Source organism: Lepisosteus platostomus, chromosome 12 (assembly GCF_059453375.1).
Source record: "Lepisosteus platostomus isolate fLepPlt1 chromosome 12, fLepPlt1.hap1, whole genome shotgun sequence".
Lineage (NCBI taxonomy): Eukaryota > Metazoa > Chordata > Actinopteri > Semionotiformes > Lepisosteidae > Lepisosteus > Lepisosteus platostomus.
Window position 1 is genome coordinate 23,154,986 of NC_142622.1, and position 21,546 is coordinate 23,176,531.

General features: G+C 39.6%; 1 protein-coding gene across 2 annotated transcripts in view; it reads left to right on the forward strand.

Annotated features, from left to right (window-relative positions):
- Window positions 1-21,546, forward strand: part of galnt1 (UDP-N-acetyl-alpha-D-galactosamine:polypeptide N-acetylgalactosaminyltransferase 1) — a 204,873-nt gene that overhangs the window by 37,130 nt on the left and 146,197 nt on the right. The window contains exon 4 of one of the 2 annotated variants that reach the window (XM_088601435.1): window positions 8,801-8,896. The exons of the other annotated variant lie outside the window; for it this stretch is intronic. The gene's annotated coding sequence lies outside the window, so the exon portion shown is untranslated. The remainder of the gene's footprint in view (window positions 1-8,800; window positions 8,897-21,546) is intronic. 2 annotated transcript variants of the gene reach the window in all.

Sequence of the window (21,546 nt, forward strand, 5' to 3'; positions counted from 1 at the left end):
TATCATTACCTACCTTGACTCCCTTTATGATGGCCTGCTTTGTGTTTAAAACTAGGCTGCTGCTTATCAGGGAGGACCCTTTCAGCATTCCTAGTGCCTTACATAGAGGCCTAAGGTGCAAGGGTTATTGTCTGGTTAAGTCAATACAAATTAAATCTTTTATAACTTAGTGGAATAATATGCCTTGTCGCTATGTGGTATTTCGACATGTTCTTCCAGCGGTCCTCAGTGTTTTGGTTGGGTTTCACTCATCACCTAGACAACTTCAGTTCTGCATCCTGTCTTTTTCCTTTAGCCTTCATCAGGCTTTTGTAGCACAACAGAGATTTGTGGTTCTGATTAATTGCTAGTTTTTCCTTGAAGAATTACATTGATGTGCCAGAACGCAACCTGAACAAAACCCAAACGATAAAACAACAGGAGGGGGCTGCAAAATAATTTTTCTTGAGCGGTTTGTCAGCTGCATGCTGGTTTGAGAAATCTCCTCAATTCCACAGGCCAGCTCTCCCTGTCAGACGCAGAGCGTGAGTTATGAGCCGCGATTGTGTCAGACTGAGGGAGCTTTGCCTCTCCCTGCTGCAGATAACGCAAACCGAGAGCAATGTATTTCAAAGTGAGGTGCCAGGGGCAGCTTTATTAAAAGCCTCAATCAAGTTCAGTTTATCATATTAAACCTGTCTTCCCTGGCATCTGTTTACACATTCCATCCTTGCTCACTTTTTGGGGGATTTTTCATCCTATACACATTCTGAGAACTGGCTTTCTGTTTGGTTTCAACTCGGGCCTCTTTCCCTCATGAAGAACAAGCACGTCAGATAGCTGGGAATGATCCATCCATCCAGCCATTTTCTAACTGCTTTATCTAATACAGGGTCACAGAAGATCCTATCTTGGCAGGATCCACCCTGGACCGGGACACCTGTCTGCCATATAGGCTCCATCAGGGGCAGTTTTTACCAAAAGTCAGTTAACCAGCCACTATGTATTTGCACTGTAAGAGGACGCCAGAGCAGCCAGAGAAACCCCCGTGAACATGAGAAGAACATACAAACTCCACACAGATTGCAGCTCAACCCAGGGCCTCAGAGCTGCAAGGCAGCAATGCTAATCATTGTACCAACCTGCCGCTGGGAATGATCTGTTCCCTGAAATCTTTTCCTTTGTATTTCCTGTTAGAAGCAGTTTTCCATCACAGATCTTGCATCACTGGACACATGCCTGATAAACTTGTGACTATTGGTGCCTAATTTAGAAGACCAGTTGACATGTTAACTGGCTCATTTCATTTATCTAAGAAAAGACCAAAATAAATTATTTTTTTGCAGCAGTTTTCTTGTGGGAGTGGAAGATTTTGAAAACAGTATAAACTTATACATAAAGTGCCTTTCCAACACAACCACATATCCAGAAATGCTTGCTTACAAAGTGATCCACATTGCTGAATTGCTACCAACTCTGGAATGGATCTTGACAGACGGGTTTTGCCAGCACTGCAAAATTCTGATGGAATTTTAATCTAAGCACATCCAATGAAAAACGCGCCATTCTTTTCCATAACCAAGGTGTCTTGCCATTTTGAAAAAGAAACCTAAATTCAGGCAGCCACATTCTACATATGATTAGAGTGTTCGTTTGGTGTGTTGCTGTTACTCCTGGGCTCCCCTCTATTCAGATCTTGAGGAATTCTGGTGAATCATCAGCCACAACTCAAGTCCATCTCTTTTCGATTTTCCTGGCTATGCACCTTTGATAGAGATATTTAGTTTTCCTGTCCGTCATCTTTATCCATTTCATTTTGAAATGTGTCCTCTGCCCCTGCTGTCAGTACCCAGTCAGAAAGGATGTCCCAAAGAGAAATATATATATACACACACACACCTTATTTTCCCCACCGCCACTGGATTAACTGTGGGAAGCTAGATCCTGCCCCAAAAATACACATATCCTGGGGAAAAATACACATATGCTGAACAATTTGGCAGAAACTGTTTGGAGAACTTAAGAGTTCTCTTGGGGCTGCTGTTTAACTAGGAACAGAAAAGGGCAAATCAGATGAATGAAAATGAAGTGGCCCCTTCAGTTACAAATTGGAGATGGAAGTAGCTATTATTCGAAATGCATTGGTATTGTAAGGATCTGCTTGAGAGAACTGAAAGGCTTGAGTAATGGAATCCCCATGGCTTGCTTTCTCATCCATCATAATTTATTGTTTCAACAACATTATAATTGAATCCCACTTTGTCAAATCACATTTAATATGGTGTGCCATGTAATGCAATAAAGTGCGATTGACACACTGCATCGCAGAATAACACAGCTTGCTCAGCCCATATGGTGCTTAAAATGTTTTTCCTTTAACAGACGCAGAGTGAGTTAGTGTAGTGCTATAAAGCGTGTAAATAAGAGTTAGAATACTTGTTTTTAAGGTGGTTCATCAATCTGCCTAGTTGCCTGTTCTTTCGCTAGGAGATTGTCTTGTTTATGCATAGGACTCTTACTTTTAATGAAGAGCAAAGCCACTTGCAGAAGGTCACTGGTGTTTAATGACCACTATTAATATTGTATTACTCCTTAATAATACATTTTTACCCATCAGCAAAAAGTAAAAATTCAAGTACTTAAGTTCATGACTGCGCAAACCCACTCTCTGTCCCATGCACTGATTAAGTGAAATAGAAGTGTTTTAAATACTGAAATAGAATAATCTATAATCATACCTTCACGTAGCGGTGTGGTGGCTCTGTGGCTAAGGATCTGCGCCTGTGGCTGTAAGGTTGCCGGTTTGTATCCCGTGGCCGGCAGAGGAATCCTTCTCTGTTGGGGCCCTGTGCAAGGCCCTTAACTCCAGCTGCTCCAGGGGCGCTGTATAAAAGGCTGACCCTGTGCTCTGACCCCAAGCTTCTCTCCCTGTCTGTGTGTCTCATGGAGAGCAAGTTGGGGGTATGTGGAAAGACAAATTTCTAATACAAGAAATTGTATATTGCCGATAAATTTCTGAGGACAGTCCAGTCAGAGTCAGCTCTACAGTATGTTACACAAACTGAGAACTGGAAGGAGGACTGAGGAGATGACCAGTGATAAAGTGTGATCAGTAAGGGGGGAAAAATATGGACAGAAAGGCAAGACAGAGAAGGATCATACCTACACTGACTGGAAGGGAGGCGAACAGACAAAGCTGAAGAAGCCAAGATCAATCGCAGATGGATACTGGAAGACAATTAGTCTATTGTCCTGCCCTGAGGCGCTTTACAGAGAGTTGTGCGACTGTGGCGAAAAGTAAATGCACAGGGAGCACGATTCCCATTCAAATCTAACTTCATCAAAATTTAAATGATCGCATTTAAAGAAAAACAGCAACACGAGATGAGATCATCTCATCTCATCTCGTCTTGCTGTTTTTCTTTAAATGCGATCATTTAAATTTTGATGAAGTTAGATTTGAATGGGAATCAAATATAATCTCTCCATATAATCTTGGCTTCTTCAGCTTTGTCTGTTCGCCTCCCTTCCAGTCAGTGTAGGTATGATCCTTCTCTGTCTTGCCTTTCTGTCCATATTTTTCCCCCCTTACTGATCACACTTTATCACTGTTCATCTCCTCAGTCCTCCTTCCAGTTCTCAGTTTGTGTAACATAGAGCTGACTCTGACTGGACTGTCCTCAGAACTTATTGTTCTGAGAAATGCTTTTGAAAGGAAAATCAGACCTTTTCCTTCTCCTCTTCGAGCTTTATTTACGAAATGTAGAAGCTGTGTTTGCATTTAGAACAGAAGACAAGTTATGGATGAGAGGAGGCGATTTGGCCCGTTCAGCCCGTTTGGTAGTTAGTACTTAATTTATCCAAGGATCTCATCCTGCCTATTCTTAAAAGAAACAAGATTACTGGCTTCAACAACATGGGCGGGTGGCTCCATACACAACAGTGTAAAGAACTGCCTTGCGTTTGCAGTTTTAAATGTACTTTCACATTGTTTCCAGTTGCTCCATCTAGCTCATGCTGTCCTGTTCATTCTCAATGTAACTGTTGAAATGTCTGGACATAATCGTAGGTTCTCTACAATAGCTTTAGTTTGATCATATTGCTGTTGATGTAAGAGAGAAGCATTTAGTATTATGATGTCCATTTTGGTGGCTCTTGACAGTTCTTTCAAGAAATCGTTTTGAAGTTTGTGTTTCTTTCATGATTTGTAAACAACAGATGGATGTGTCTCCACTAACTCTGCTGCTTTAGGTTCAGTATTGTTGTTTTCTGTATTTAACAGTTTTGATGGCAGCACACTAGTGAGTTATATTTTGATTTTGATTCAGAGTCATCATGTTTTAAGGTCTCTGCTGATTTTTAGCTCCCAGGTTCTAGGTTGTGTTAAAGCTCCGGGCTTCTGTCTGTGGGGAGTTTACATGTTTGCAGCAGTTAGGGGACGGTCATCTGGTTTCTGTCTGCTTCCCAGAGACATGCTGGCAAGGTTTAATTGGTTCTTCTGAAATTATCTCTTTATCCATGGCCTTGTGCCCCTTGCTCCTTGCTCCAGGGCAAGACTTTGACCTATGACACCCCCCCTCCCCATCTTGCAAATATTGGAAGGAATTTAAATCAATGGGTGTTAATTTTCTCTACTGCACTAGAAAGGCCTCATTTTAAATGTTGTGCACAATTATGGTCACCACATAAAAAAAAAAATAATTGCTACACTGGAATCAACACTAAGAAGAACTGTAAGACATTACAGGATTTAAAACAATGTTCTACACTTGTGTGAGGGTAAAAGGGTATGTTTTTAGTGTTTTAAGACTAAAGGAAGAACTGATTCACGTACTTTAAATCCAAAAGGCAGTCACAAGGGGAAGGCCAGTTGCCTTCTTCAGAATTTGCATTGAAAGAGCATTTAAACCTGGAGGCTCTTTACAAAAAGCGTTGTGGAAGTAGGGATCGAGCTACTGTACCCAGTCATGTTGTTTAAACTGATACCCTGGTTTCCTTCAGAACATATCTGGATGAGATCTTTGGGTCAAATAGTTAATAACTGAGACAATCTAGTTTGTAACTATTATTATCTTATTAAAATACTGTATATAGACTACATGTTAATTGAAATCCAGAACATGCATAGTATGTAGGCTAAATGTTGCTTAAGGGTTTCTTTAATAGATGTTAGATAGGGTGACCACATTAAAGCTAGTGAAGTATTTAACACTTAGTTAATGTAGCTTTTATTGTAAATTTAAATTAGTCCACAAAATCAAAGGATTTTACAGTTTGCTCTTGCATTTCAGTGAAATCAGTCTTTGTTTAGAACTTTCATTCAAATTAATCCTGTTGGTGCTGTGAAATCAAGTCCCTACATTTGCCTTATCTAGCACAACACATGGTTTTGAAGATATAGGGCTCACTTCTACTCATTTTACTTGAAATTGAATTAATGGCCACCTGTGACACCCCAGTATTTCTGTATTAAAACACCTTCATCAATGGTGTTGTGCCTGTGTTCCGTCTTACGATGGAGGAAATCTTTTTTCTCTTTATTTAGTGTTTACCGTTTGGATCAAGCCTGTTCCTTAACACTTTCACGTTGGCTTTTACATTTAATCTTTTCTTAGGTTCTTTCTTTATGCATTGGGAATTAGTTCAAAGTAATGAAAATGTCCTCAGATGTTTGTAATGTCTTATTTCATGTGGTTCCTAATACCTCCACTTGCATGTATCTAGTTAGAGTCTTTTGAGTAATTTCCGCCAGGGGCTTGTCTTTAACTTGAAGGCAGTCTATCCCTAAAATGTCTCTTAGGACCTGTTAACCACATGCAGATTCCAGCCATTCCTCTACCGAACAGCGTCAGTTTTCAATATGAACTATAGGAGTCTTGGTTTATACACTACAAACTTGTTTTATATTTATTAAGGAGCAACATAATCAGTATTGATGCAGTAAAGTCCACACAAAGTGCAGATGGTCATTTCATCATCCATCACCCTATAATTTATCTTCACATGGGTGAAGTGAAACCAGCTGTCACAGGGCAGTGTAAAGGACCCCTGCAGTACTGTGTAGCAGGATTGACCAAGGCGAGGTTTAAAGCTTTTATTGCCTTCATTAGGGGAGCAGACAGACAAACCAGTGCTCCGGGCAGCTTGACATTTTCGTCCATGAAAAGGGAAAAAGGTGACGGACGCTTCCCTTACCGCACGTACAATACCTCAGGGTCTTGCATTACACACATACAGAACGTGATCAGCATCATTTTAGCAAGGATGTGGTTTCCAGGAGAAAAAACTATCTGTCTTTATTTAGTGTGCTTCAGTTGTGAAATGCATACCTCAGGTAGAATGCTGAGTTGGGTAAAAATATTGAGAGGCATTAAAACTGCAACGGTTTTTGGTTTCAGTACTAATTTGTTGTATTTGTAATGCATGCTTCTAAGTGTGCATGTAGTATATCTAACCTTTTCAAAGCATCCAGACCTTCTGTCGTAAAGAAAGCAGGCTGCTAGGGTTTTCTGCTTGATCAGCACTGACAGTGGCTCAGGAGAGCCTGTGAAATACGTACAGTATGGGAAGGAAGGTGGTGCTTCTTTCTGAACAACCTGCCAAGTATAACACATTGCATTTAATTGGTGTTTAGTCCACTTCAGTGCAGTGGAAAGATTAGCATTAGTATACATCCAGAGCTGTGCTGTTTATATTTTAGGGAAAAAACTGAAATGATGGTGTGTGTATCTGTTTTTCAGTGATTTTTTTGGAGAATGGGAATGTGACGTGTGCTCTCCTCTGCTGGTAAGGGTAATCAGGCCCAAGGGGAAGATGTGTGGTGCAGAGATAGAGAGAAGAACAAACTGAAAATGGAGGCAGGCATGTGAAAATGTTGATGCTGGTTAAAGGTGCCTATTGTAGTTCCTAGTCTGGTTCATTTCTATATTGTGAATAATGTTTGTTATAGAATAGAGGAGCATTCTCTTGCCAAGGAGGGGGTATTAGTTTATTAAATTGATAAAATTTTAAATATCACACCCTGTAATTGTGCTTTTGAGGAAGTCCTTTGAGATAATTATATCAGTTACACTGGTTGGGGGATTTGGGCCCTGCTGAAGATAATCTGACTTGCTGTGGTCAGCTTTTATCCTGGAGATGTGAGTTAAGACCTCTTTTCTCTCTGTATGCCTGACACATCTCGCATCCTGCCCTTATCGTTCTGTAACACTTCACTGGGTAACATATTTGTACTGTCCCGTGTATCTGTAACTCTGAAGGCATCATATGACTTAACCCAGTCCCATTCCACCAGCTTAAAGGAAGATGATGGTCCTTTATCATTCAGTCCTCACTACCTGTAGAAACAAACTCTTGCACTTGCTTAGTCAATTCCGTACTTGATTAAATTCTCATCTTAAATTGTCAAGGGGAAAACAGGGGTGAAATGCAATGTCATTGTGGTAGCCTGTGTGCTTATCAACACATGGAGAGGGTGAATGGTAGTGACAGAGAAAAGTATGTTGAACAGGTTGATTTGGACTAATCTATGACTTGTTCAGTGTCCTCTCTTCTTACTGTTTTTGCAAGGCTCTAGGTCCAAAATCTTTCAGTCTTTCAGTGTCTGTCCTGAAACTTGAGCACAGAAGGCGACTTGAGCACAGAGTTGCCTTCAACTAAGTTTTCAAAGCTTTTTGCACCACTGAACATTTTCATAAAAGTATAGAAGATACCAGTCAAGTGTGGGAATAATAAGACATGGAAAACAAAATGAATCAAAATAGTTTTTCTCTTTTAGATTTTACAAGTTTGGTGTTTAAACTGGGATCTGTTTTGATAGAGAAAAACGAGAGCAAAGTTTGAACTGGGGCTTTGAAAATGTCTATCTACTTTTTTTTTGTAGTTATTTGTGCTGTTCCATTAACTCCGATAGAATAAAACTTGAACCCCTTGGACACTAACCCACTATGGGAATATTAGAGAAACATGAGCAAAAAATAAATTAACCGAGAAAATTTAAAGCTACTCTAGGATTGAGAAAATAAATTAATTGGTTTTTTCATTCTTAAAGTCAAAAATTATAAATAATTTGACTAAATTATGTGGCTTTGAGTAATGCCTGTATGAATAATTTGTAGTGTGTGATATCTTTGAATTTCATATTAAGGATTGAAGGAATTGTGAAAGATTTGCAAGTAGTAAGCCATATGTTTGATCTTGGCACGTGGCCTAACAAGGAAGCAGACTGTTTCCTATCACAGTTTTCAAAGAAAAGTCAGTAGGACCTTTGTTTGTATAACTGTCTGGCAATCAGACCTGCTTATTTCTAAACAAATGCATGTTAATAATAAAGAAATATAAAATCAATAATTGGCACATTACTTAGGCAAGGCATCCAGAATTGCAGGAAAGAAGAGATGAATACAGGTAATGTAGTATAAAGACATGTTCAGTTGCCCTGAATGTGCCCAATTTATTTCATTGGTTGGATGGTAGGTATTGAAAAAATGAAATGTACCTCTTATGAATAAGAGCGTTCATCTTTGATTTCAGCTGGATGTAGTTGAGTTAAGAGTTTAACCTTGAGGTAAAAACGAAACCCAGTATCCTGAAAAATAGCATCTTAAATGTTCAGTACAAGAATACACCATCATAGATCTGTTTGTTAATAATTGTTTTGGAACAATCCATGTGGCTTAAGATGATAGCTTTTTAAAGCTAACAACTGTCATGATTGCACTTTGAGGGCTCTCATGAATCCGTTGGTTGATAGATGTCTTCTGAAGTGTGTTGTTATGGTGATTGGAGTGTGTTCTTTGAAAACAATGTTTCTTCTTTCCAGGAGGCATGCTTATGTGAAAGGTGTCAGCGGTGGGATTTATCGAGCTCCACCCTTACTGTCCATACATTCACCACTCTACAGGCTTCTGCAGTACAGGTATGGTCAATTACTGATGTTAATTTAAGAAGTTTCAGTCCTGCAAAAAGGGGAATTTCTTGCTCTAACAACAACAGTACTAATACCAATGCTTAATCTACACATCCAGTTGAAAATGAGGCTGGGTGCTTTCCAATTCTTGGTGCAGTCCGCTTTGTACCTGTGGAATTTTCTTCTTTTTTACTCTTGCTTCTTTTAAGCGTAATTTTTTTTTACTGCATTTAAAGCTTAGAAATCTTTACTTGGAAAAGGCATGACCTTTTTTGCTGTCGCATTGTATTAGCAGGAGTCGTTTGGGAAGAAATGCTGCAATTAGTTCTTTGGAGAAATCAATTTGGAGAAGGATCAAGTAGAATGACCTATGGAGATGTCAACCCTTTCCTAATGAACCCTAATGTGTACTGTACAAGACATTAGATTACAAAATGCATTGCAAGTATTCAAACATTCAAACAGTAATAAGAACTATCAACACTAATTTATTGATTTTTTTTCTGGCTTGAGAGAATTTATTATTGAGCTGCGTTAAATGTGAGACTGCGGTAGAAAGCTGTCCTTCACAGATGTTGAGGTTTTTGAAGGTAGGCAAATTCATGTTTAATTTTAATCTCCAGCTCACTCATCTGAGACTGTAATATTCATGAACCATGCTCAGGTGACAGTGGTTGAGAGAAAATTCTTAAAATAATGCCAAGGTCCTCTGAGTCAATTCCTTTTCGTGCTGATCGGTTAGAGATCTTGTAAATGACCTTGCTGAAAGTACAATAGTTAAGGCTTCTTCAATAACAGACACATTAGTGAACAATAGTCTTGTAGCTACTTTGAAATCTTGGCTGAGGTGAAGCAGCAAATCAACAAACTGAAATGGGCAACAGCAATGAAGCGGGATTATCGAAACTTGGATATACTGCAGGTACTTTTTACAGCTTTGTCCAAATCTGAATAGTTTGTTATGAAATGGCTGTTTTCTTAAAGGTGGAGTAGAAAGTAGTACATCAGTGGACAAAAGCTACAGTGAGGCTCAGGGGTAGTTTAATGCAGTTGTGGATGTAATGTGTATTATACATATTAAAGTAGGTATACTGGGTTTTCCAACAGGTACAAAAGGTTCTGATGCACTTCACCATCCCTTCAGGAATTGAGCAGAGATTAATCCTTCCGAATGACCATGATTCCTAATATACAGACCCTGTGGTGAAAATATATATGTTTGGAATGTAGAAGCTGAAGAAACAAAACACCCCTACACAGCATACTGATACAAATTGTGGGAAATGTTTCAGGATATTTGGATTCAATGTAAATCCAACAAAATTGATCATCTATATGGGAGCCTGATAGCAAAATGTCAAGCTCTGTAGAAATAAGAAAGCTTCCCTACTAAATACTCATATACTGACCAATACATTATTCTGGTTTTTCTACTGAACCCTGAAATGGAGAAGTATATGTTTTATAATTATTTCCAATATTGCTGTCTTACTTCACATTTTGGCTGGATTTAGTGTCTGTGAATTGTTTCTGTGTGCGCATGCTCTGTGACGGACTGGTGTCCTGTCTGGGGTGAGACACAGGTTAGTTTTTGGCTCGATGCAGCCTTTGATAGGATGAAGTGTTTATGGATATTGGTTTAATGAATTTTTGTGGTTTTCTCTCCGATAATTTTACTACAGTATCTTTCTATATTTGTTATTAATATTTCCCTTAATACCTTAAAAAAATAATGATCTGTAATTAAAATGTTTACAATACAAAAATTAAGTGAACTCCATTAACATTTACATAGTTACTTTTACTAAAATGTATATTCCAAAATCTAAATCATAATAAATATCATCTAATAAAAAAAAATTGCAAAAAAGTGTTGCAGGGTGTTGTGATTTGGGTCAAATTAGAGTCCATCCTGACACCACCTTATACAGTATATTGCAATATATGTTTATATATAGCAATATTATATCCAGTATATGTTTAGCACAGCGTGGTTACAGAGTAAATAAAAATCAACATAGTAAAGGACAAAATTCAGTACAAAACTAACAGTAAGCACAAAACACTGGTTATTTACAGTAAGTGTCAGTACCTTGGTTCAGCCTTTTATAGAAAAAAACTCATGGGACTTCAAGATAGATTGTAACACATTCAGGATGAAACATAAATGCGATTAAGGGAAAGTAAAACCATTTCTTACAAAATATGACCCTGCTCAGGGCACGACAGCTCTTGAAACTGATGCTAAACAGGATGGAACCTTTCTCCCTACGCTAAATAAGACACAACCATAAAATAAGGGTGCAAGTTTCCTTTGCTGGCAAATGCGACAAAAGGAATTATTTTTACATCAAAATCAATCGTTCAGTTTACTATATTTAAAGCAACTTAATTCCTGGTGGGTTTCTGTCCAAAAGAAAGGGTCTCAACCTCTGGATGTCTGGCCTGCATAGGCTGACACATGCTTGTTGTGATGCTCCTTTGTGACTCAGGTGAAAATGAGAATCCCAGCCTTCACCGTACAGTAAATACTGAGTGGATCTCCAGGGCTGGTGGTTTTGACACCATTCCTCCTGCCTGTGCCTTTATACATTCGTCTCTATTCTGTTACTGTGATGTCTTTACAGGTAGTAGGGACCAATTATGCAAAGCGTGTCATCTTGGCTTATTGTCATGCAGCCTATTTTTAGGCAAACTATGCACTTGAGTAAAGAATTGAAACTGTGCTTTTTAAATATAAATCAGTTCCATCTAATTGCAATTTAAGTGCATCTATTTTTTGTTCATGGTGACAGTAACAGCCACTAACATAAACAAAGGTGGAAAATAACATAGCATGAGATTATATATACAGCATATATTCAAGATTACATGATAAAACAAGCAATCTTCCTTCTGTGTCTGTACTCAGTATTTCAATTTTTTCTGAAAAAGGTTGATCAAAGAACAAGAGTAAGGTACATAAGAAAAGAACAGGTTTTCATAGCAGAGGCTTTGGTTGCCTGAAAAAAGACAAAACAAATTCTATGCTTTCCAACAAAGCTTTTGAAATTAGACTTTTAGGTCAAGTTCATTCGCGTGGCCTTGTTTCAGGCAGAACCTCCTGTAAGGCTGTTTAAAAATACAATAAATATAAACATTTTTTTCCCAAAGAAAGCATATGGATGAGAAACTTGTTACTATAATGTGATCACTCGCATAGGCTGTCGAACTTCAGGAGGTGCAAATAGTCTTGTTTCCCTGGTACTGGAGTGAGGATTTTGAATGACCGTCTTAAAAAAAGTCTGTTTTTCTTCGACATGCTCTGTTGGCTGTTCTCACACACGCAGGCAGAGCTCCTGGCGTTAGCCCAGGACCGTTCTACAGCTCCCAGCACCAAGAGGCCTTGTCTTGCGAGTCCACAAGGACTAATTGAGGATGGGGTTGAGGATTATCTCTGCTGGATTCCTTTTTATATTGGGATGTGAACCAACTGAGTCAGATTAATAAGAGAAGGCACTGGATGTGGTTGTTCTGAGTCAGGGTTAGGAATTCTTTAGGGTTTCATCATTGTGATTGTGGAATGTGGGACTGCATTTCCTCTAGCAAGGGGTCTGACCCTAAGGCCTGCTACAGTAGGTGTGTGCAAATCTTCCCCACAATCTGAGATGTTAAATGTCAGATTTTGTGTTTTTTCAGCTAATTTAAATTTGTCTCTTAAGCTGTAATTTCATGAAAGTGATCACGGGTTTTTATCCTTCCTGTGTTTTGATGTATCATTTTTTTTGAAGGTCAGGGAATTTTATTCTTCCCACTTTTCCCATCCCATTCCCTTTGGGTCGCTTTTATCAAACAACCCTCACAACAGGATGGTACGATTGGTTGTGTCTAGAATAACCATTCGATGTTTTTCCCAAAAAGCAAACGGAATTCTGTTTAAACCAGCATATTATGGGACATTTCCAGAGGTACTGTAGAAACTTACTTTTGTTTCACAAGGTGATTCATTTAACCCTTGAAATGAAATGCAGTATTTGACTTTGACCCACACTCTTAGACCAGTCATGTCCTTGATGTTTGTTGATTCATTTTGTTCTATACTCAAATAAGACAAGCAAGGTAGTTCCAGACTGTCTCATTACGCCTGCAGCCTGGAACTCATAAGGTTATAAGAACTAAGAAGCCCTACTGAAACTGGAAGAAGAGAAGCAGATAGAAACATAAGAAAGGTTCAAAATGTAATGAGGCAATTCAGACAATTGGTAGTTATTAGTTAATTGATCCGATTGTTATGTTCTGAAAGAAACCAGGATATTGACTTCAGCCGCGTGACTGTGAAGGTTGTTCCACACTCCCACAACTCTTTGGGTAATGAAGTGCTCTGTGTTCTCTTGTTTTAAATGAGCTTCCATGCAGCTTCTCCTTGTTCTTCCCTCTCATTTGTGTTCACTGTTGATTCTGAAAAAGTCCACAGGGTTGAATTTGTCAGTGCTTTTGAGGGTTGTGAATACTTCCAGTACCATCATGATCTTCTGTTTTCAAGAATAAAGAAAGTTCAGGTCTTTCTTCCTGTCAGGCTCAAATCTGAATGTTTTCTCTTCTGCCTCCTGTATCTGGTGAAACTGATCACATTTCCAAGCTTCCAGTTCAAAAGTGGACTTTTTAAATGAGCTTTTTAATAGCATTTACAGTAAGCCATGTGTGAGTCTTGGTCAGACGTACTTAAAATGCTATAATAGAGGAGGAAAATTGCCATAAAAATAAAACCAGTGCACTTGTTTTTATTTATGAAGTCAAACCCATTGCTTTGCAAGTACATTGTATAAATTGACAGTAATGGATATTGATTAGAATTACACTGTAGAACGCTTGGATGATTGTAAATTGAAGTTTTTAATTTCAATTCACATCCATGCCAAGCATGGCATAGGTAATCGATGTTTTTTTTTTTGCTTTTGCCTGCAGTTTCCATCTTTTCCTCTCATAATTCTCGCAAAGTGTGAATGTCAAGGATCACAGCGTGTGGCTCCAAATATCAATGTAGTCTGCAGCTTGTACTTAGTCCAGTCTGCATGACAGGCTTCCCCTCCAGTTTCAAGATTGCTTGCTTGGGCAGCCTGAATCCCTAGCGTAAAATCAATGGTGTTGAGGAAATGAGTGGGAAGTGGTTCGAGCCCGGAGACCACAGGAGCCCAGCTGTGACTTTTAACATGCAAGAGGAGAACAAAGCGGGGCTCATTTGGACTCTGATCGCTTTCATACAGTGTTAAGTCCTAATTACTTCCCTATTATTTTGTCCAATTTTGTTTTCCTTTTGATAGCAGTACATTTCTGGACCTGGATCTGCCTGATCCAATTGAAGGTCACAGGGAAGCTGGAGTCTGTCCTGGCAAAGCACTGGAGTGGATTTTACACCCTGGAAGGGACACCAGTCCATCGGAAGGCACACATAGATACAAACATGCACAGACTCACACCAGGGCCTTTTTCAGAAGCCAGTCAACCTTACCAGTATGTTGTTGGACTGTGGGAGGAAACTGGAGCACCTAAAGGAAACCCACATGAACAAGGGAGAATATAGATAGCACCCCAGGACATCAGCACTGAGAGGCAGTCATGCTAACTACTGCACCATCATGATGTCCTCATCTCTGTAATCTTATCCCGTAAATATTGGCCATTTATTTGATAAGATTACAGAGATGCGGACAGCAAAGAAGCCAGTGTTATCATTCCTGAGGTGGCGGAGTAGACTGTCTGCTCAGTGACATTAAACGAGAATGTGTTTTGGGTCACTTTCTGAAAGGTGGTTTTGATGAGTAAACGCAGAACAGGAACTGAGTCCGTAACCCCCCCTCACCCTCCCAGATTCTCGACACACGCTGAGTATTTCCTGTTGGTTTTACTTGACAGACAAGAACAGTGTTTTCTTTGTCTTCAAATCTGTTGCATAATTGCTTTACCCCGAATAAAAGTAATTAATTTACTTTTTGCATTCTCATTGTAACCAAACAGTACAAAAAGATTTATAATATTATGGCTCGATAATGGCCTATATCATATTTCACTAATGGAACACTGAAATTATGTATTTTTATGTTTATCTGTTCTGCCTGCTACAATGCAGATGTTTTAAGGAATACGTTATTGCTGTGTGCAATAGATTACAGTGCTGGGTGTAACATAAGAAAATGTGGTGACGGTGATGTGCGTTAGAATGCCAGCACAATATCAGTTTATAAAATACTGGAATGGACAGAAACAGTTTAGCATTTAAATTTTAAGGACAATCTAGAATCAGATCTGCACAGTTGTGCTATTTAATGGGGGGAAATCCTCAGTTTCCACAGAGCCTACTTGTTAATGTGCATTTGTAAAGAACATGCTGTACAAATGCAGCCAGTTTCCTTACCTGTGCTGTACTGCGCTTTGTTTTGGCATACGGAGTTTAGTGCTTAGTGCTACACACCTGACGAAGAACGATAGTGCACTTGTGTTGTGTTAGGCATTAGTAAAACAGTAGCTTCATTTAAACTATTTTCTTAATTTAATAATCATATTTTTTTTAAATATATTTTGTATGTTATGTAAACATAAAATACATAGCCTAACTACCATTTTAAAACGTATTGTGGCTGTATAGTTTTTTTTTTTAAGGGGATTACATGTCATGAATGGAGCCAGGATCCATTAGATTGAGACCCCTTGCATTAGACCACTATGTATGGTACAGTACTTTGACCTACAGTACTGTAACATTCATATACTGGAAGCCTATTTCTTTAAATCCACTTAATATGGAATCATGTAAATAAAGGGAAATGTTGGTATCAGAAAATAAAAAAAATTGAAGTATAATAACGTTTCCAAATGTTATTAACAATAGTTATTTTTAATATAATATCTTACAGCTGGTTGAGGTAGCATAAACATTTTCTGTATCAACTATATAGAAAATTTTACTCAATATCTTGTTGTGATTATTTTGGGAAAGTTTTGACATGCTCATTTTAACTATGTTTCCCATGAACATTTGCAAAGTGCAAATTAAAAAACAAACAACACATACTTCAGCAAGCATTAGTTATAAAAGTACTGTACCTGTCCTTATAAACAACCAAGGCTACATGAGACCTGCCAGACCCACAGAAGCACAGCTGTGGGTTTCTGGGATATGTAGTTTCTGTGGGCGGCTTCCCAATCAACTTTTTCTACTTGGCTTTCTCCTGTCTTATTTTGGAATTATCTGTTCCTTAATCTGTTACTTACAAATGTCTAAAATATACGAACGGAAAAACGAAATGTAACACCTCCTCCTCCACATTCTGGCCCTCCCGTCTGCGTGGAACAGGCTGAAGAGTGACTATGAAGAGGACCTGATGCCACTGCTGACGAGTCCATCGCAGCCTCTGTCTGGCCCAAGCCAGTTGGGTGTGACGTCTAGGAGGTGTGAGCAGAGGGCCTCTTACAGGTCGCCTTGCTCTATGGCCAGGAGCATGGAGCCTCACTGTCCTGTCACAGATGTGGGCATTGTGTCCTCCAGCAGTTTCAACAGCAGTACGCATGGCAGATATGAAACGATCTCTCAGATGGACCTGATGGACAGATGGTCTGATGTGTTGGTCCTGCTCTGGTGTGGTCACTCAAGGGCGACCGGATCTTGGACGGTCATCTGTCCTACCGGTCTGCTGAAACGTTCTCTGCAGTCGGGACACAGTGGAGCGGCTTACTCCATAGTGTCTGGCATCGCTGGCACTTGACATGCCTGCCTGCAGCATGCCAATGGCCCTCTCCATTGCTTTTGGTAACATTCGAGGCATTATGGAATGCACAGAAAACTGCCTAAGCATGGCCTTTTTCTTGCAGTGACCTAAGCTTTGAATTAAGGCCTTTTCAAGCCTGATCAGGCATTGTTCCACCTGGAACTCGTTGGGTAAAAGTGCACCTAATGAGCTTTCGTGTGATTGGCAAGTTGCAATGCCTCACTGCACAAGCTGTATTGCTGGTCAGAGGGCTTAAAACAAATTGACACCTTTTTGTAAAAGTACTTAAGGTATAACTACTTTGGAGTATTCTCGTTCCAAAAAATGTTGCGTTTCTTTTTTCCATCAGTGTTTATCACATGGAATAAATCTTCAAAAGAAACTATGGGGCAAGTATTAAAAATACTGAAAACAGGAGAGATTTCTTCACCTAAACTGTTGCGTTTCTTTTTTCCCCATCAGTATATTTTTAAAATTACATCTATTTTGATGTTTAATACACAAAAAAGAGGACAATTATCTAATTTGCTTAAACTGCTGAAATTTTTCATTTTAAATATTAGTTTGTAAAACAAAAAAGGTATTAAGGTACTAACTACTAAGATATCAACCACAGTATAGTATTAGTGTTCTTCTTGCAGTCTTCACCTAAATGCACTTACCTATAATATAATTTTTGAGCAGTGCATACTGTACCGCAGTGTCAAAACCAATGTTAACAATTTAAATATATTGATGTAAATACAGTGCAGATTTCTATTGCAATGCAATTTACAGTACGAGACCAGTCATTCCCGTACGTAAATCAGTACGTAAAATTGGTTTTAATCTGACCTTTTTATTTTTTTACTGTATTCTTTTAAACCCACTAGTTTTTTATGATCTAAATCTTAAAAATAAATAATTTTATACCGTATGCATACTGATTAGTGCAGGAAAGCACTAATTGATTCGTATTTGCTCCTGTACTGATTTGTCTTTCAACCACGCAGCTCTGGTACTTTAAGTATTCACTGTGCCACCTGGCAGTTTTTACAGAGTAGGGCAGTCCAGCATCAGATTATTTCAGAAAATAAAAACGTTGTGATGCGGTGCTGTCTGGAATATCAAGGTGCCTTCAGCGGTATATCATCTGACACCTTGCGCATTCTAGCTGGCTGCAACTGTACGAGTTACAAGCGAAAGGAAGCCTTTCAGCCCATCTAGCCCATTTGATAGTGGCTAATGGATCCAAGGATCTCTTCCAGACGTTTCTTGAAAGAAACAAGGTAATAGGCTTCAACACCATGGACGGATAGTTTGTGTTTCATGGCTTATACTAAAGAGGTTCACAGAAAAATAAACTTATTCCATCATTTCTTTTTCAAAAAAATATTGACATGGTTCCCCTATGAGTAGCTCTTTCTTAAAGCTGTTGGAATGAAAGGTTCACCATGTAGATGATCTTAGAACAGGCTCCAGCACAGGAAGTAGAGAGTAACTGTAAAAAGGCAAGGCAGTGTTCTGTGTTTAGCCATTGTGTTTAATGTAATCTGATTAATCTGGATTTTGTAGTCTTTTAACTTTAGGGACATGTAAAGAGAAATACATATAGTAATACTTGCAAATTTGTCAATCAGGTGAAAGAGATAAGCGTTATGGGTTAACTACAACAGTACTTGGTATGGGCTGCTCATGTGTCATTTACAAGACTCTGATCAGTGTGAAATCAATATCTCTTGATGACAAGTAAGATGCATACATAAAGTTACCATAATAAGTGTTTTCTGTTAAAATATATTTCATGTGTCCTAACTATGCTAATAACCCAAGTGCTACAGGCTGCAGGTAATACATGCTATTATATAAATGCTGTGGGGTTTAGAGTGCTCAAGGGTGTTGCCATTTCTTTAGTCAGGTGTAGGTAAGATATTGGGGGAAATACATGCGTCATGTCAGAAACCATTCTTAGTTGCCCCCAGTGCCCTCATGTTGTTTTTTGTCTGTGTATCACACGCTTGAGTCTTGTAGGGGTGTTACAGAATCTGGAGCTAAGTCCTTGCTACAGACAGCTAAATATTGAGACCAGTAATCCAAAAATCTACAGAGAATGGGAATAAACCTAGTCTGGAAACAGCTATTCAAACTGCCTACATGAGCTGTATCAACCCAGCTAATCTGATCAAGTCCACAGCAAATGGTTTTCTGAGGTCGCAGAAGTAAAAAGGATTTTGATGAGGCTGTTTTATTAAAGATTTGCCTAAATGAAATGCATGAGATGTACACGATGTTCAGCTATATCAGGTGACCTCCCGTGGCCTCCTTGCGAAATGATTCACCAGGCTGTTTGGTTTTTGTGACCCTCCAACTATAAGTGCTTCCTCAGAAATAGAATAGTACTTCATTAAGCAGAAAGCAGTGTGGCCTTGCCCACAAGCAGATTTTACTCACGATTAAAACATCATTACATAACAGTTGTTTATGGCCCACGTGGTACAGCTGGAGTAGAACATGACAAAAATGTAGGCCCATTAGTGAAACGGTGCTGCACTCATCTTGTACTAGTCAGCCTGGGCATTCACACTCTCAGCCCTGTGGAGCAGGCTGTGGCTGTCAGCTTTAGGCGGGTTTGTCGTGGAATTGCCTTTTTTTAATGTCTCATTTGTATTCCTGGTGGCGGGTGTGCAACACGCAAACATGCCCGGTAATTAAATTGTGCCTGTTTAACATGCCACCCTCAAGGGCTCTGTTTTTCTAACCTCTGTTTCAATGCTTCACCCCCCAGATCGGCTCCAACCAGAGTTATAGGACAGCGTTTTGTATTCCCATCTGCTGTGTGCTGCGTGATCGTAATAAAGGTGATGGTGAAGTCGATGGAGGAGTGGATGTTTGCCGACCTCACTGGCCCGGCGGGGTCTCCTGATGGCCCCCAGGTGCCTGTGGCTGTGAACAGCTGTTGTTTACTGCCTCACCTATCCTGACACAGGGCTGAAGGGGCTGGGCGCTGGTTTTCACGGTCTCTGTTCCTGGCTGGGGGCCAGTACTAAGACGATAATGAGCTAGAAGTTGAGTCCAGCTTGTACTGCAAGAGGTGACGACATACCTTGTCCGAGCAAAGACTCTATGGCCTGCTCCATCTTCCGTCCCCTGTGCTTTAGTGCTTTCCCTGTTTGTACAGGATTTTGGTTTCCTGGCTTTTGCATTGCAATTTTCTGTTTTCTTTGACGAGGGATTTACAAAATCATCATGAAAAAAGTGTCTCTCTCTTAAACGTGAGACCATCATGAGGAAAAAATGCAGAACAGAATTCAGTAGGGTGCTATACAAGATTCAAGAGAGGTTACAGAAGAGTGCAACAGCATGGGGATAGTGGCAGTGAAAATTAACTACTGGACTCTGAGCATGGTATGTTGAAACTTTGGTTTATTTTTATAGGTATAACATTTAGAATTATTGTGTATTTCCTGTGTGATCTAATGCCTTCAGGTTAAATGTGAACTAGACATAGAGGTAGTGAAACTGAGTCACGCTGAAGGAAATGAGTGTCACATGGCATAGTGTAATTAAGGAGGCAGCCTTTGGGGTTCTGCCTTCACACAGCCCGTTCATGATCTTCAGCCAGTCATGGCAAAATTTACCACGTTATCTTGGATCTGTCAAACCAAGAGGGGAAAAAAATCCCCAGGATCCCTTTACATTAGGAAATGAAAAAGAAATATATATTTCAGTCTGGTAGCACATACAGATGTAAAAAAACATCTAAGTGTGGTTGAGCAAGAGTTCTGTGTTTCACAGTCGTCAATTTCTGCCACGAAAACTCAGATTAAAGACCAGATTTTACAAGTTTTGTTTAGCCTACTCTGTTAATCACACCGTGCCCAGGCCAGGGACTTGTGTGAGGAGGGAGGTGGTGTGTCACGAACTTCTTATAATTATGAATGTGTTCTGTGGAAATGCTGTGCAACATCAGGCTAGACCAGCGATTTCCAAACTGGATGTCCAACCATGGACACCCAGTAGGGGGTCAACTACACTTCAGTGGGTCCTTCTGAAAATGTGATGCGGAATCGGATTTATGCTGAAAATTCACTCTGACCTGACATCCTGACTATGAAGTCTGTGCGATCACGCCAGCCATCGCGTTAAGTTACTCAATATACACAGGCTCACGCACAGGCACTGCTGTGGTTTTCAAATACAAATGAAGAAGTATTTCACATAATTTAAGGTGCGGGCATTCTGAATGTTTACCGAGTGCAGGTAATTTCTTTGCTAGTCTTAGATTTCCATATATAAAGGGGTGTCAAAACACCCAGTAGTACATGGTCTGCACATGTTTTGCAACTGGAAAAGGGAGTTTTGTGTTCAAAAAGGTTGGGAACCACTGTGGCAGACCTTTCTCATTCGAAGAACAACCATTGTGTTCCAGACACATTGTACAACAGAAATGGGCTGTTTGCTGGCCTTTCCTCAGATAGATGGCCCTGTGGTTACTGGTTGACAACTCTGTGGTGGAACTTGAAGCTTGGTATGTGGTCCCTTGTTAAAAAATAAAAATTGCATGTTTGTTATTCTGATATTCTCCAGGGCTGTGTTTTCCTCTTTGGAGTTACTGGTGAACTCCAGACCCTCTCCTCCCCAATTAATAATAATTCTTCGATCCCAGCTTTATTTCTTTCATCTGTGGGGAAGGAGATGACAAGCTTACAAATTAAAGGGAACTGCAGAAACTCCTGGGGCGTGAGATCGGTGACCCACAAGATGACACCTGCCTGCCACAGGCACAAGAGACCAGGACTGAGAAACACGAATGTCAGTAGATATACTATAATACTGGGAGGGATGGGCACATTGAATGTAGATACTAAAGGAAAATAATTTTTTTAAGTGTCCCATTTCGTTGCACATCTGCAGAACAGTAGATAAGAGGCTCTACTA